We start from the raw sequence: 16,966 nt of genomic DNA, 5'->3' as shown, positions 1-16,966 counted from the left end.
AGGATCAAGAATTAAATATCACACCATCCTCCTCCTCCTCCTCTCAGCTTGCCTACATCCTAACTTCCAGTATTCCCTCTTTGCTTGATTTATTTCTTTTTGTTTAAGGCTTTCTCTCGATTCTTGTGCACCCTCTAAAAGCACTTTTGTGTTGAATTGCATGAAAAGGTGCTACATACATAAAGTTATTACTCTTATTATTACGGTTAAGGGGCAGTCTGTCGCTTATTATTAAAGGGAAGCCGACTTAAAGAGCGCTCGAAAAACACATGCAGATGTTCAATTAAGCGCCCGAGCCCACGGTCTTGGCTCTTGTTTGCGCTCCGGCCCACATTGTTTGCAGAGCAACAACCGTTGCCAGTAGCAACACAGTCCACTCCCGTTTCCAGGAGCCTGTTGCTAGGTGACCGGCAGAATACTTCCCAAACCAAACAATGCCGTCCCCAGAGCGAGCCGTCTATCTCACACTAACCAGAAACTTACAACAATAAATACGTAACCTATTCATTTCAGCCTCTCAGGGGGCAAAGAGGGAGGTAATTACTGGGGTGTTGTTGGGGTGAGGGAGAACGGCTCGGCTCCAATTATATCCCCTCTACAATTATTTGTGGAGTTACTTTCAGGAACTTTGAGCCTGCTGTGATCTGGAGCCTTCAGACCAAAACTGACAAGGAATGTAAAAGTAATCAGGAAAGCTGGAGAAAAGGAAGGGGGGGGAATGAAATGCTTACTTTACACCTCTTTGCTCCAAAATCAACAACTACTTCAGAAGATGACTTTTCCAACTGCTGGGGGTTACAGTTAATATAGATATTTATGCACTGTCTAAAAATGGAGCTCCTGATGAGTTTATGAGCAAAATAATTGCGAGGACACACAATCCCCCTGAATAGAATAATAATATTACAGCACCATGAATGAATCACCGAATTGTGTCGTGTATTTCACGTCAATAAATCGCTGCATTGTCTTGTGACAGTGAGGCCAGTAATGAGATACACATTGCAGTTACGATTCATATTTATTCCTTTCTTTGACACCGCATGCCATGCGCCAGAAACAACACCATGACATTTATTATGGCGTGACTCTGCTGGGGGCCTCGTGGACAGCGGTGAACCAGCACTTTCACTTTACGTCACTACTGCAGAGTTACCATCCAATATCAAACTTGACATGTCAAACAGATGTCTGGTTACATCTATGCGTGGTGCCATTCGGACTCATTACCATGCGCCTGTTCCTGATTAGAGCGCAATCACAGCAGGACTCTCAGTAACACACAGACTTTGCAAAGTCTGCTCTGAACCCTGCATCTGATGTTACCAAGCCTTGTATTTTGTATTGCTTTTCTGGTTTTGACCCCGTTTGTGTTTTTGGACTGTGAGTATTGTATTCCCTCTGATATCCTGTCTGTGCCTCGTTTGCCTGCTTTTGTCTACGTTTTGGATCTGTTTGCTTGCTGTTTATCGTCCTTACATGACAGAAACTGTTTATTATCCAACAAGTTAATGAACTAATAAAACTTTTAACTAGTTTTATATGAAACTGTTCTGAGTATTTTTCATAGCATGTGTTAGTAAATAATCCCAAGTTATTTTTTAAAAGGCAAATTAAAAATAAGCGCTGGATAAAACCCCATCTATCTTATGTAAATAAAGGTACAAATTTCGTTGTCCGGTGGTCAAGTGTTTATGAGATACGTTGCCTTGCGCTTACGATCCGGTTCCCTGTGGTGGTACGTGTTCATTGTTCGTACAGACATACACACAGTCGCGAAAGCCATCAAAGATCAAGTCGGTGTATTACCATATTCTCTTAAGTATGGAGCTTCGCTATTACTCTAATTTTAAAACCATGTCATGCATATTACAGTTACTATCAGAAATGTTATAATTACAGGTATTACTGTCAGAGATATTACACTTATTATGACTCTTGTTATTGTTAGTTTACAGCTTTTACATTACTATAAGAAATGTTACAGATATTACAGCGTTTACTATCGGATTTAACCTCCTAGGGCTTAGCGGTCACATGCGTGGACAGCACTTTTTAGAAATTCGGAACAAGAATCCACATATGTGGACATACTTTTTCTCTAAAAGTACATCTTATCAAAAGATGATGCTTAGTTTTTATTCTAATCAGGTTCTAATAAGCCCAAATAGCAAAGAGAAATAAAAAATGCATGTAAAAAAAACAGCTTGGGCCTTAGGAGGTTAATTATAGTTATTGTCGTTATTACTTTGGGGAAATATCACACCAAAGGTACAAGGCACATATTGTAATTGTTAGGGTTTTTTTTTCACTATTATTATAATTTCTGCCATCGGTGGATTTTGAGGAAATTTGGCACATTGATGGAGAACAGTCCATAATATCAAGGCGTCAAATTTGGGGTCAGTCCAATCATCTCTGTGGCACCACCCACCAACAGGCCAAATTTCAAGGTACATTTTTGCTTATAACTTTTGAACCACTTGTCCTAGGGTTGTTATACCTCCCCCTCCACCGAATCCTTGGGTCATCTCCATTTGACGGCACCCATTGCTGTTCAAGTCCGCCATATTGGATTTTCCACCATTTTGAAACCTACTTTTGAGAACTAGTCCGAGATCATTGATCCTAACTAGGGCTGTGTGATATATCGAATATACTCAATATATCGCCGAAAATTCTGTGTGAGATACATAAAATTATTATATCGTAACTATCGAGTATTTTATGGTCATCTTCCGACTTGCGTTTGTTTCGTGTTTGTTGCGTTTGTTTAAAACCTTTTCCGGTGGTTTTCTCCCTGTCCCTCAGGCAGTAACGTGAGAGGCTGCCTAAGGGTAAAAAAAAACAATAACGTCACGCACTCGCCAACCAATCCCGGGCGACATCTCGGTGCTGAAAGGAACTTCCGGGAAGATTTTCTAGTTTCGGTTGTGTTGCCAGATTTGGCGGTTTCCCGCCCAATTGGGCAGTTTTAAGTGCGTTTTGGCGGGTTTTTAACATATTTTGGGCTGGAAAACGTCAGCAGTATCTGGCAACACTGCCGGAGAGAAGATTTCCTAGTTTCGGTTTACAGCGCTGACTCAGTTCGTGCAATCGTTGGTGCTGCATAGGCTACCGTGTAAGCTCTGTCAATTTCAGCGACAAATTAATAATGGAAGCAGACGAATTGGTTCCTAAAAGAACTAGTAAGGGGTCAGTCATCTGGCATTTTTTTGGATATTGCGAGGAGGCCGTGGAACAGCAAATGCCAGTTTGTAAAGTGTGCAAAAAAACCTGTCATCACGAAAGGCAGCAGCACTACAAATATGTTCCATCACCTGAAAACTCACCCGGTACAGTATGAAGAGTCTCTTAAACTCCGAACTACTTGCCCACGAGCTAAAACCCCCCACGAGCTAAACAAACGACCATAGCGGCCTCGTTCTCCAAAGCCACCCCATATGAGAAACCGAGTCAGAGATGGAGAGCTATAACGGATGCAATCACTAACGTCATTGCCGAAGACATGATCCCAATTAGTATAGTGGAAAAACCAGGCTTCCAAAAATTACTAAACACACTCGATCCCAAATATGAGTTGCCTGGCCGTAGACGTTTTACAGAGAAGGCAATACCGGAATTCTACACATCTGAGAGGCAGAGCCAGAAAACATTCAGTTCAAAAGTGTGCAAAGAGAAAAATGATGTTTTGCAGATCTCTCTCTTCTCTCCCTCAATCTCTCTCTCTATTGTGAATGTTCCAGTGGTTCTCAGTAGTCAGGTTAATAGCTTGGAGATCTCATCTCATTATCTCTAGCCGCTTTATCCTTCTACAGGGTCGCAGGCAAGCTGGAGCCTATCCCAGCTGACTACGGGCGAAAGGCGGGGTACACCCTGGACAAGTCGCCAGGTCATCACAGGGCTGACACATAGACACAGACAACCATTCACACTCACATTCACACCTACGCTCAATTTAAAGTCACCAGTTAACCTAACCTGCATGTCTTTGGACTGTGGGGGAAACCGGAGCACCCGGAGGAAACCCACGCGGACACGAGGAGAACATGCAAACTCCGCACAGAAAGGCCCTCGCCGGCCCCGGGGCTCGAACCCAGGACCTTCTTGCTGTGAGGCGACAGCGCTAACCACTACACCACCGTGCCGCCCAGCTTGGAGATCTATTTTTTTTAAATAATTTAATGAATGAGCACTTTTCTTATTTAGGCTAAATGTCTTTCTCAGTGTTGAGCTTGCACTTTACTGATTTGAGCAGCTCTGTATTGTGTTGCCCCTTTGTTGCAATTTTCAAGATTGTTTTTGCAGTTTGTGCCACATCTTTGTTGAATAAAAATAGTCTTATTTCAATTCAATAGTGATTAATCACTAACATGAAAATTTAAAATGTGTTGTTGAAAACCACCTGTAAAGTTAACCAAGAATGTTATTTAATCTGCAGGGATTGTAGTGAAAACAGTAAAAAGAGTAAAAGTTAGATTTCATGGGGTCCTTTAGAGGAGATTTAAATATATCGAGATATATATCGTATATCGCGAAATGGAGAAAATGTATCGGGGTATTCATTTTTTCCCATATCGCACAGCCCTAATCCTAACACAACCAAATATATTCAAAGAAGTCTGACAGGGTAAACAATATGGCTGCTGTAAAGCTGGGACAATGTTTATTGTTAAAAGCGCTATACAAACAAACTTGACTTGACTGCTGTCATCCAGTGAAATTCAATGGTGAAGCCACCAAACAGGAAGTGGGCCCATATTTCAGCAACACTTTTATATATCTACACCAAACTTGGTGGACAGACTCAAGACCCTACCCAAAGGGAGCCCAGAAAGATTTGCCCCATTTTACCACTCAGGGGCACTACAATAAGGGAAAAAATATATATATTTTTTGTCATTACGCTTCACATCACTGGTCTTAGTGATTGTTATTTGATCTCATGCTTTTTTTTTTTTTAGAGCCTGAGGATTGGACATGGCGGCACGGTGGTGTAGTGGTTAGCGCTGTCGCCTCACAGCAAGAAGGTCCGGGTTCGAGCCCCGTGGCCGGCGAGGGCCTTTCTGTGCGGAGTTTGCATGTTCTCTCCGTGTTTGCGTGTTCTGCTCCAGTTTCCCCCGCAGTCCAAAGACATGCAGGTTAGGTTAACTGGTGACTCTAAATTGAGCGTAGGTGTGAATGTGAGTGTGAATGGTTGTCTGTGTCTATGTGTCAGCCCTGTGATGACCTGGCGACTTGTCCAGGGTGTACCCCGCCTTTCGCCCGTAGTCAGCTGGGATAGGCTCCAGCTTGTCTGCGACCCTGTAGAACAGGATAAAGCGGCTACAGATAATGAGATGAGATGAGGATTGGACATGTTACCATTTCCTGTTCTGCGATCCTGTTCGATGGCAAAGCCACCAAACAGAAAGTGAGATTATTTCACAGTAATGCTTTTATGTAGCTATACCAAACTTCGTGAAAGAACTCAAGACTCTGGCTTGAGGGAGTCCAGCAGCAATTACCCCATTTGACCACTCTGGGGTGCTATAATAAGGAAAAACATGTTTTTAGCCATTACTCTTCATGTCTTTGGTCTTAAAACCTGATTTTTTTTTACAGATCAGGTCTTTTGTAATCCTGACATGAGAACATGTTACTCAGATTTCCTGTTCTGAGAATGTATTTGACAGCAAAGCTGCCAAACAGGAAGTGAACTTATATCTTGGCCAAATGCTAGAAAATTTTGGCGTGAATCTGCAAAGCGATTCGTGTGAGTATTCGCGTAAATTGTTCCCCAGGCGAATCTCAACGGATTCGCGCAAAATATTCAAGAAATATCGTAATTTTATCGTAAAATATCAAAGTAATCACTTCAACACAAAAATTCCACAAACGGTTTCGGTTTCGATAAACAAACGTTCTGCACATGTGCAAAGTGTGCTTCACTCGCTTGGTGTCGCTTGCATCTAATCCGCCGAGTACTCACCAGGTGGCTTTTGTTGTCAAGAATAACAAGATGGCGTACTCCAGCTCAAATGATAGTCAGCCAAACACCTCGAAATCCGTTGAAAAAACGAAAAGAATATCGCGGCGCGGTTTACAGGCGTGGGGCGATGATCTACTAGACAATTATGACTTCGACTTTGAAGACGATTTCACGGTCAAGGCGAGGTGTAAGACATGCAGCCTGCACTATGACAAAATCAAAGCACGGTGGGCATTCTGTTTCACGGTCGATGATCGTCACGCATATAATGATATATAGCCTATACAGGAGTCTGACACACACACACTAGTGCAGTCACTCGGAATCAGAAAGACAAGACCAATGAAATGAATAAATATATGATAAACACACAAAAAAACAGGTTACTGACATGAGAAATTCGATCATTTTTTTACACGTTAATAAAATTACACTCAAATTAAAATGAACACCATCAGAATTTGAAATAAATAAATTATCAAGACATGCAATTACAGAGAATATTGAATTTACTTTTTCAGATATAGACACAAGGTCGTGAATGATGTTATTAGTTATGGGAAAAATGGGACGACATATATACTGAAACCGAACTTGGTGCGACATCTCGCCAGTGAGGCGCATAACAAATGTTTGGAAATATCGACTGGACAGCCAGTGTGTATAAATATGTGTATTTTAATTACTGTAACCGGTACTGTATTTGTGGTTTGAGGGCTGAGTTGGAGGCCAACTGACTGCCTGTGAAAAGAATTCAAACTCGTACACACAGTCACAACAAACACAAAAGTTGTTGAAATTATTTTATTGGATTCTCGCAAAACCGTTTTGCAAGAATCCAAACAGATTCCTGCAAATTTTCACGAAATTCTAGCCCTGTTACTGCGAGTGCATACAGCCACACCCCTGACAAAATAACATGAATTGTTATTACTTTGGGGAAATATTATAGCTATTATGGTTATTTCTGAGGTTGGGTACTGAAACCCGGTGCGAAAACGGCACTAGTTCCTATACGATCGGTATCTACCGGACCAAATCACAGCATAGATTTCGGTGCCACTTAAATGCACCGCAGTAACATTGGTTTTATATTAGGACATTTGCTGCACAATTGAGAGTCTCTCTTCTATTTTTGTAGAAATAACAAAAAGGACAAAATGTGCATTTTCTTTCTCTGGAGTGGAAAGCGAATCAAGTATACTTGAATATATTTTTACCTTTCCTAACTGAAGCTAATTTCCCTGAGGGAACCCGCTCAAAGGGATCAATAAAGTTTATCTAATCTAATCTAATCTAATCTAATCTAATCTAATCTAATCTAATCTAATCTAATCTAATCTAATGGTTTAGAAATAAAGCTCTCCAGTGCTGTATCGTAATGGAGTCGGTAAGGGACCGTCTAAAAAGTGCATGACATGGGCAACTATGTAAGATTCGACCAAGATTATAGACGGATCGCTGTGTTAAGATACAGTACATATTCGGTACACTGGGATGCAAGAGTCACTGCAAGGATAATATTACACAAATGTCTTACAGAAGAAATACAGTAATAAAATCATTATTTTTTTCACGATCCGGTTTCCATCAAATCCTGAGCTCTGATTGGCTGGCAAGCGGGTCCGTATCCTACGATACGGACCCCAGTTACGGACCCCGGTTACGGACCTCTGGCGACTCGCTCATTCACAACAACAACAACAAACATAGTAGCAATTTTTGTCAACATTTATCTTTTTTATGAGATTTATTTATAAGATTTTTATCAAAAATCTTATAAATTTTTGCCAGCATTTCTCAGTATAATAGCATTAATTTTACAGCATGGATAGCGATAACGACAGTGTTCACAGCGAAAGCGAGTTTTACTACCCTGAGGAAGAAGAAATAAAAGAAAATATTTCAGGAGAAAGCTAAAAACCTCTAACTGTAGCTAACGCCGAGCAAAAACATGGCTGAATCCTGAATGACTCCTATGTGTATAAATAGGGGACGACATAGGTGGCAAAATGTAGTTTTTTTCCTGCCATGGAAGTGCACTTGAGGAGGAAGCAATTTGCATTACAGCCGTGAATGAGGATTCAAAATGGCGGCTCGGCACGGTTTTCCCTTTCGGGCGCTCTCGTTTTCTGTTAGAATTTGGTAAAGAAGAAAATAAATATATTATTGATCAGCTTAAGGTCGGTCTGTATGGTGAAATACCGTGGCCTCGGCCTTGAATACTGACCTCGGCCCAGAGGGCCTCGCTCAGTACTTTCAAGACCTCGGTCACGGTATTTCACGATACGGACCTCCCAGCTGGTAAATAACATATATTACATGCATACATACATACACAGGCGACTTTAATAGTGTTGTTCTTGATTCTAAGCTCCCTGTTCTCGGCTGCAGGAGTGGAACCCAATGTGTTCTTCTGCTGTTGCATGCTGAGATGCTTTTCTGCTCACCATGCTTGTAAAGAGTGATTATATGAGTTACTATATCCTTCCCGGCAAAAAAGCTCAAACCAATCTGGCCATTTTCCTCTGACCTCTCTTATCGACAAGAAGTTTCCGCCCACATATAAATTCACTGTGCCATAAATAAAACACAGCGTTCGTCTTCGCAACTACGGCGAAATGATTTTGAAATCAGGTGCTTTTTATTGCTAATTTTTTTTCTGCGAATAAACTGAAATGAAGTTCAAAACTTTTTTTCACACTATATTATAGTGCATGCTTTCTCATAAAGACGCAACTCAATTTAATAAAATGTGTTTCATAAAATATTAACAATTTAATAAAATATTTGCCCCCTGGGGCTCCGAAATGGATTTTACACACGACATAAGTATCACTTCACCTCACGTGCCATAACTAGTTAACATTACGTTTGCTCAGATGGCAGCAGGCACCTACCACCAACTAGCAGCTCCTTAAACATGGGTAAAAGGCATAAATATATATATATAAATATGTTAGTTCAAATTTGCCATAGACATAAAAAAAGCCATCCTTTAAAGGGGTACCAAATATAATATATACAGTTGCTGATGTGACAAAGTAACGTATTCTTAAGTATTCTATCAAATTTATATACTAGAAAACAACGAAATATCTTGGTAATTGTAAATACAATAGTCGGTATGCTAAACGGCACAAGAGTCGCCATTTTTAAAAGACCGTGACGTCAGCGCTACCCACTGCACTAGGAGAGAAGCGTGTAATCATGGCGTCGGATGCATCAAGTGAAAGCGACAGCTCTGTCGAATCATACGAAGAGATCCCGCAAAAGACACGTCTGGAGGATCGTTATGCTTTCCATCGGTCCTGTTATTACACCCGAAAGCAACACACTGTGGCATTGTGTAGCCGATCACTTACAATTCATCCTACTTTCCGATTCACACGTGCTATTCCCAACCTCAATGAGCCAACACAACTGGGCACATACATACGTCATGAGTGTTACGCAGAGAAAATGAACGTGCATTCTGATTGGATAAAATTAATATCATGGCAGGCTGTTCAAACTGCGGAAATAGTTTGCTCGAGCTACTTTCAAAACACTATAACTTTCCAACCTTAGAACAAAAAACTTTTGTAAGTCTTGAATAAGGTTCATTAATGTGTGTTTTATTGTTATATTTACTCTATATATTGCCCTCTGTTCCCCTTTAACGTCATAGACCTTTGTTTTGTGCTTTTTTTATTTTGTCACCAGTATCCGTGTGCGTGTGTGTGCGCTAGGGGTGGGCGATATGTATCGTCTGCGATGTCATCGTGAATGTTGTTTTGACGATGTGTAATTTTGCATTATCGAGTTTTTTTAATTAAGCCGCCAAAAATCAATACAGAGCGGAGCAGACCCGGCGCCAGACCCGGACTGACGGACGGGCCTTGAATTGCTTTGGGGGGGGGGGGGGGGCACACATTTTATACGCCAAGCCAGGGCAACACAACTGTTTCTAGCAACCCAGGAGAGCAGCACAGACGTGACGAGTTAAATATTCTAAGAAACCTATAAAGCAACCAAAACAACTTTCCAAAATGTATCAAACATCGCTCAGCATATTAAAAGTTTTTTTTTTTTTTGCTCCGCTGGCCTCACAACGCACAAAGCTGATTTCGGGTATCTACCGGAAGATGTCGTGATATGATCCCGTCCAGCAATAAAATGTGATTGGCTGAGACAGCTGCTCATTTACCCAGATACCATCTGAAGAAAAAATGCGATTGGTCGGTTGGTTCATTCCATGTCATTAACCCATTGGTTCCCAAGAAATATTAGTCCACGTTTATAGCAATGATCCAGAAATTATTACTAGTGTTTCTGTACTCACGGATAATAATGAATGAACCGATCAGCCGATTTCTAATAGTTTCAATACATTTTAAATTGAGCAAATTTTTCTTTATTATTGTTATACTGAAAAACTTTGACTTGTAGTTTACGTTTTTTTTTTTGAGGGGGAAAAAAAAACAAAGAAGAAGCTGTGACGGGCTCCTATCAGGCCAAGTGCTGTCACTCGCCGGCCACTTTCAGGCATCTTTTTCAGATTAGTGAGACCAGACCCTCTGAACATGAATGGGGAGATATCAATACTGGACTCTGTGAAAACTAACGGTCGCGAAGAGCATATGATTGAAATCGCCATGAAAAGTTGATTATACTTGAGGGTTAGGTTGGTTCTCATGACTCAGAAAAAGCTTTAAAATCCACTTTTCTCGTGGATTATTTTGACACTGCGCAGGCGCAGTACTTCTATAACAGCAGGAGAGGGACAGCGGAGCACGAAGCTGCAAGATGATTGGAAAGCTGCTGGTTCAGATCGACATATGATTGGTTGTTGGCAGCGGAACAGGCGGGATATTTGCAGACCCGTACTGCCGTCAGAGACGGCTGATTAGAATGTTTGCTGCCGTTACGAACTGTCAATTGAATTATTCATTTTTATTAATTTAAAGTTGTTTAAGAAAATAAATATGGCTTTTCCTTAAATACTTGTGTCACTGCAATGATTCTTTTAGTCACTGTAATTATTGTAATCTTTAAGCAAGTGTTTTTTTAAATATCGTCAAAATATCGTTATCGTTAAAATCCTAAAAAATATCGAGATATTATTTTTTGCCCATATCGCCCACCCCAGTGTACGCAGGTTTCAACTTTTTCTGACTGAGCATGATCTTATCCAAACTCCCACTATTCAATACACACTGTGTGTGAAGGCACATACTCTCTCACACAAACACGAAAACAAATTAATATGATTTCAACAGCAAGAAGAGATGAAATAGAGAAAGAAGAAACAAAACAAGAAGAGGAGAAACAGAAAAAGAAGCAAAACGAACAAGGAGGAGTAACAGGGCAAGAAGGGAAGCGGATGCACAGGATATAATGAGACAAGAACAGAATAAGATAGAAAGAACAGATACAAGATACGAAACGAGAGGAGCGTAGAGGCGAGAAGAGAAATCGTGAAAGAAGAGATGAGAACGAGAGAAAGGAACAAAACAAGAGACAAGAAGCGAACGAAAGAATGAGATGCAAGAAGAGAAGAAAATTAGAGAAAGAAGACATGAAAAAAGAAAACGCAACAGGAGACGTAACAAAAAGAAGAGAAGAGAAGGGGGGGAAGAAATCTGCAAACTCAGGCTGATCTCCTCCTCATCCTCCCTCTGCACGCCATCCATCACTACGGCAGCCTGCCGTCGCCATGGAGACCGTTTGTTCACACTTACAACTCTCCGCTTCCCCAGAGCCCCTTCCCCACCACACACACTAAACCTTTCCAGATTTCCACCCCCAGCCCCATGCGCTGAAAAAGCAAAGAGTGTTCTGAAGCACTTTGAAGCGCAGCTGTGAGGAGGAAGCCCGCGTCCTCCGCATAAATTCTTGCACGTGGGGGTTTCAGCGAGGACACGGTCCCCTCCATCCTCCCCTCCCTTCCCCTGATTTCAGCGATGACAAAATGGAGCATCTCCAGCCTTCCGCTGTCACACTACCTTGTTGCCCATAGCGATGGAACAACACAGGATCACGAGGGAAAGGAAACGGAGGTATCGACACGCTCCTTTACCATTTAAAGATTTCCACTGGCCTGAAACACGCATCCTGGTATTTTATTGTTGTCATGTACACTATAAAGGAGTGCAGATCAAGTAAGAATATTAGTTACTGTGAAACTTCAATTGGTCTAAAAATATCACGGATCACGTTCCAGGGAGTGGAAAAACATTGGTCGCCTCCCCCCCAAGTCTTCAACTGGTCATGTCTTCACTATAGAATCAGATTCCCAGTGTGCCGTAGTATCCCGTTCGCCTCAAGATTCTACGTGTTGAGATGCTTTTCTGCTCACTACGGCTGTACAGAGTGGTTATTTGACTTTCGGACCTTCCACAGCCTTCCTGTCAGCTCAAATTCTCCTCTGATCTCCGTCATCAATAAGGCAGTCGTGTCCCCCCCCCCCCCCCCCCCGCCCGCACCATTCTGACTGTAAACTCTAAAGAGTCATTTAAAAAAAATCTTCTGAACACCATCACCGGTGCCACTGTCAAAGTGCCCGAGGTCATCACATAGTTTCTCCGTTCTGATGTGGACATTAACTGAAGACCTGTTTAAGCACGATTTTCATTTCACCGTCACAAACCTTTCCGACTGCTGATTCACATGAATAAACATGGCAACCTGTTGCTAGCAACTTCACAGCATTTTCCCCTCCCTCCCTCTTAGTGTTACATCTTACAAAATTCCAGCAGCGAAAAGAGAAACGCAGGTCACGTGACACTTGTGCAGAGAGCTCTGAATCACACTGAGCTGAGAGAAAACTTCACTTGAAGAAAAGCTTGCATTTATGAACCTGTTTGGATAAACCTTTTCCATGGATGGATCCCGTTCAGCCGCTACATTCCATGCTCGGATACCGAGTGGGCTAATGAGAGCGTTCCGATTGAACGGAGTTCGCCAAAAAAGCTCGAAGCCGCAGACACGCACATCATTTTTCACTGGTGTTTTCGCACTCGATTCAGTGCCAACTTGGTGTTGACAAATTCTTCTGGTCCAAAAACAACAAAACCCTTCCAGAAGAAAATGTAGTGCATTGAATTCAAGACATAGCATGCAAATTAAAAATAAAAGCGAGCCAAAGTCTGATCCCTGGGGAGCGCCGCGCCTTGCCTTGCACAACAGGCAGTGGAAAACTAGTGTTCTTGCACGCTTACCCACTCGCTTGCCTTGTCAGACCACGTCTGGTACGACTGTTTTGTTTACTCGGGTACGATGTGATTGTTGACCGTACCAGGTGGGGACACTACTCATGATACACAGGCATGTGATTTCTGAGGTCTTAACAAAGGTGCTCTTGATGCTAACTACATTCAGGAAAACAAACACATGCATGTGCTTCTATAGTGCGCATGTAGCAGACGTGTGTACAATATTCACCACGTTGGACTTTTCTGCATTTGGGCTCGTTAAAACGTGGAATTCTTTGCGATTTTTTTTTATTTTCTAGAACTTGCCTGGATAGATCCTTGTTCTTCAAAATGCTATTTGTTCTCTTTAAAAAAATGGTCCGGGAACATATCACATGACACTTTAATTATAAACCATTCCACTCCGTTCAACTGAGGGTCCATTTTGTGCAGATTCAAGACAATTAAACCCATTTCAGTTCCAGGTTGTAACTCTATAAAATGTGGAAAAATTCAAGGGGGGGGGTTGAATATTTACACCTGTTCAAAAGTTTGGGGTCACCCAGACAATTTTGTGTTTTCCATGAAAAGTCACACTTTTATTTACCACCATAAGTTGTAAAATGAATAGAAAATATAGTCGAGACATTTTTCTGGCCATTTTGAGCATTTAATCGACCCCACAAATGTGATGCTCCAGAAACTCAATCTGCTCAAAGGAAGGTCAGTTTTATAGCTTCTCTAAAGAACTAAACTGTTTTCAGCTGTGCTAACATGATTGTACAAGGGTTTTCTAATCATCCATTAGCCTTCTGAGGCAATGAGCAAACACATTGTACCATTAGAACACTGGAGTGATAGCCCATGTTTACATTAGACCGTATCAGCGGATCATCAGATTAACGTTTTTAAAACGATTAGCGTGCACACAGCAATACCAATACACTGATACGCTCGGCTCCGCAGGCATCCTGCGCTCCAAATCACTCCGCCCTGAACAGCGAGTGCCCTCTGGAGGGTGCGCACTCCGGCCTTGCGCAGCTCACAGAGCATGCGAGTGAAGTGAACAAGCTGTGATTCGGGACTGAGCCGCTGTGTGTGTGATCCCAGCGCATATCACTTACCACTTGCAAGTGGAAGGATGGCAAGCCTAAAGACAATCATAACTACACAATGGGCAGTATTTGCATCAGTATTTGCAGTATTTTCATACTTTTATACTCTTTAATGAAAGGTGATACAAGGCGGAAGTCCGCGCCGTTTTTCAGCAGTCGCGTCACATGACCAACGCCAGCGAATCAGGAAGGTGGATGTCACAGTGACGTTGTCCAATGAGACGCCAGCTAGAGCTCAGCACAGCGTATCCGCGTATTCTCAATGCTTACACAGCACCGGAGCTGACACGATCTGGATTGAATACGTGGACGCTGGCGGATTCCCGTTTCCCGGCGTTTCCAGGCGGTTTAATGTAAACGGACAGTGCATCCGCGAAGAAAACGAGACAGATACGGTCTAATGTAAACGTAGCCATAGTTGCTGGAAATGGGCCTCTATACACCTATGGAGATATTGCACCAAAAACCAGACATTTGCAGCTAGAATAGTCATTTACCACATTAGCAATGTATAGAGTGGATTTCTGATTAGTTTAAAGTGATCTTCATTGAAAAGAACAGTGCTTTTCTTTCAAAAATAAGGACATTTCAAAGTGACCCCAAACTTTTGAACCGTAGTGTATGCACAGCACTGCAAATTTGTGCTCTAGAGCTCAGTCAATGTCTTCCACCAATCCAGGGGATCCACACAAAGCCTACTTTTGCTATTTCAGACCTGAATGACTCATCGGATATTAGCTAACAGGAAGTGAGTGGGATGCTGTAATAACAGAAAAGGTGCGTGTTTGTGGACTTCGCTAACTGGGAAACGACGCTATTTTAGATGCAGCCCGAGTCCTTCTGTGAACTTGGCGGCCATCTTGACAACACTCTAGGGCATACAAGATCGGGCTACTTGAATGCCAAGACCCCCACAAGCCTGAAACTCCAAGCATGACTCACTGTTAAAACGTGAGAATAATAAACTACCGCAAATCCACATTTCTGCGTCACATGCTAGACAAAGGCACGACAACCGTTTCCAGAATGGAGGCGAGTGCTGCATAATTTCTGCATGCAATTTCTAAGGTCTTAAACTGCCATTCCACCATTGGATGTATTCTTTGGCATAAAATACAATATATTTTATGACAACATGACTAGACAGAGAAATCTTTTAGCTTCAAAATGATATATCAAACATAATTTTTTGACAACGACAAGTATATTAATTTTGCGACCAAAGTCACCTACCCTTTTAATTTCCGCGCGGTAGTGAAACGTGATGTCATCGGCAGGTTCCCCTTCTTGTGTACCACGTGTCGGTCTATTTTTAGACCAGGAAACCCCCAAAGTGAGGGAGTCATTTCTCCTCGTATATGGGGGCCAAAAAAATTGCGAAAAATTTTGAGTTAATCTTTCAGTTAGCTAGATTTATTGGTATTAGCTAGATTTATTGGTATTATTTTTATCGCGTTCTATCCGCCATTGCTGATAATATGTGCCACGTCACACGTCACGTGGTACACAAGAAGGGGAACCTGCCGATGACATCACGCGCGGAAATTAAAAGGGTAGGTGACTTTGGTCGCAAAATTAATATACTTGTCGTTGTCAAAAAATTATGTTTGATATATCATTTTGAAGCTAAAAGATTTCTCTATCTAGTGATACCATTTATATATGTTGTCAAAATATATTGTATTTTATGCCAAAGAATACATCCAATGGTGGAATGGCACTTTAATACATGGACGGATGCTCTTGATGCCAATTATATAATTATATCCATCGGCGTATTGGGATTAAACTACAAGCTAAACAACTACACAAATAATGACAAACCGCATTTCTTCTAGATTAAGTTCTGAAGTGATAATGCGTCTATTACGACGGCCACTTTAATAGGAACTTGTTCTTGATTCTAAGATTCCTGTTCTTCACAGGACTGGAACCCAACGTGCACAGCAAAAAATGCTATGAAAATATCTTGAAAATAGTTGAAACGATCTCGCATTTCCTATTAGAAGGATACAAGACACCAATTCTGAGATTATTAAACCTAGTTCTAGATTACAACCAACTTATTCTCAGACGTCTGATCAAGTAAAAATATCCGTCCGTGCAGCAAGATCATTTCACTCGTAATTTTCTCCTCAAATTCAGTTTCAATTTTTTCGCAGCGCGTTCTTCAGCTGTTGCATGCTGAGATGCTTTTCTGCTCACCACGGTTGCAAAGAGTGATTATATGAGTTACTGTTTCCTTCCTGGCAGCTCGAACCAATCTGTCCATTTTCCTCTGTTCCAATGGGGTTTTTTTTGTTTTTCGCACCATTCTGTCTGTGTAAACTCTAGAGACTGTTGTTTGTGTGTGAAAACCCCAGGAGATCAGCAGTTTCTGAAATACTCAAACCGCCAGTCCGTCTGACTCAAACCAACACCCATGCCACAGTGAAAGAAAGTCACACTTCACTGTGAGATCACAATTTTTCCCATTCTGATGTTTGAACATTGTGAACGTTAAAGGTACAGTCCACCGTACTTCCATAATGAAATATGCTCTTCTCTGAATTGAGATGAGCTGCTCCGTACCTCTCCGAGTTTTGCGCGACCTCCCAGTCAGTCAGACGCAGTCAGACGCGCTGTCACTCCTGTTAGCAATGTAGCTAGGCTCAGCATGGCCAATGGTATTTTTTGGGGCTGTAGTTAGATGCGACCAAACTCTT

General features: G+C 41.7%; 1 protein-coding gene across 8 annotated transcripts in view; it reads right to left on the bottom strand.

Annotated features, from left to right (window-relative positions):
- rfx2 (regulatory factor X, 2 (influences HLA class II expression)) overlaps positions 1 to 16,966 on the bottom strand; it is a 101,417-nt gene that overhangs the window by 55,335 nt on the left and 29,116 nt on the right. Inside the window, exon 1 of one of the 8 annotated variants that reach the window (XM_060932539.1) lies at positions 12,813 to 13,124. The exons of the other annotated variants lie outside the window; for them this stretch is intronic. The gene's annotated coding sequence lies outside the window, so the exon portion shown is untranslated. Of the gene's footprint in view, positions 1 to 12,812; positions 13,125 to 16,966 lie in introns of those variants that run through there. 8 annotated transcript variants of the gene reach the window in all.

This window comes from Neoarius graeffei, chromosome 10 (genome assembly GCF_027579695.1).
Source record: "Neoarius graeffei isolate fNeoGra1 chromosome 10, fNeoGra1.pri, whole genome shotgun sequence".
Taxonomy (NCBI): Eukaryota; Metazoa; Chordata; class Actinopteri; order Siluriformes; family Ariidae; genus Neoarius; species Neoarius graeffei.
The sequence above is the reverse complement of the archived record's forward strand: the minus strand, read 5'-3'. Positions and strand labels throughout refer to the sequence as shown.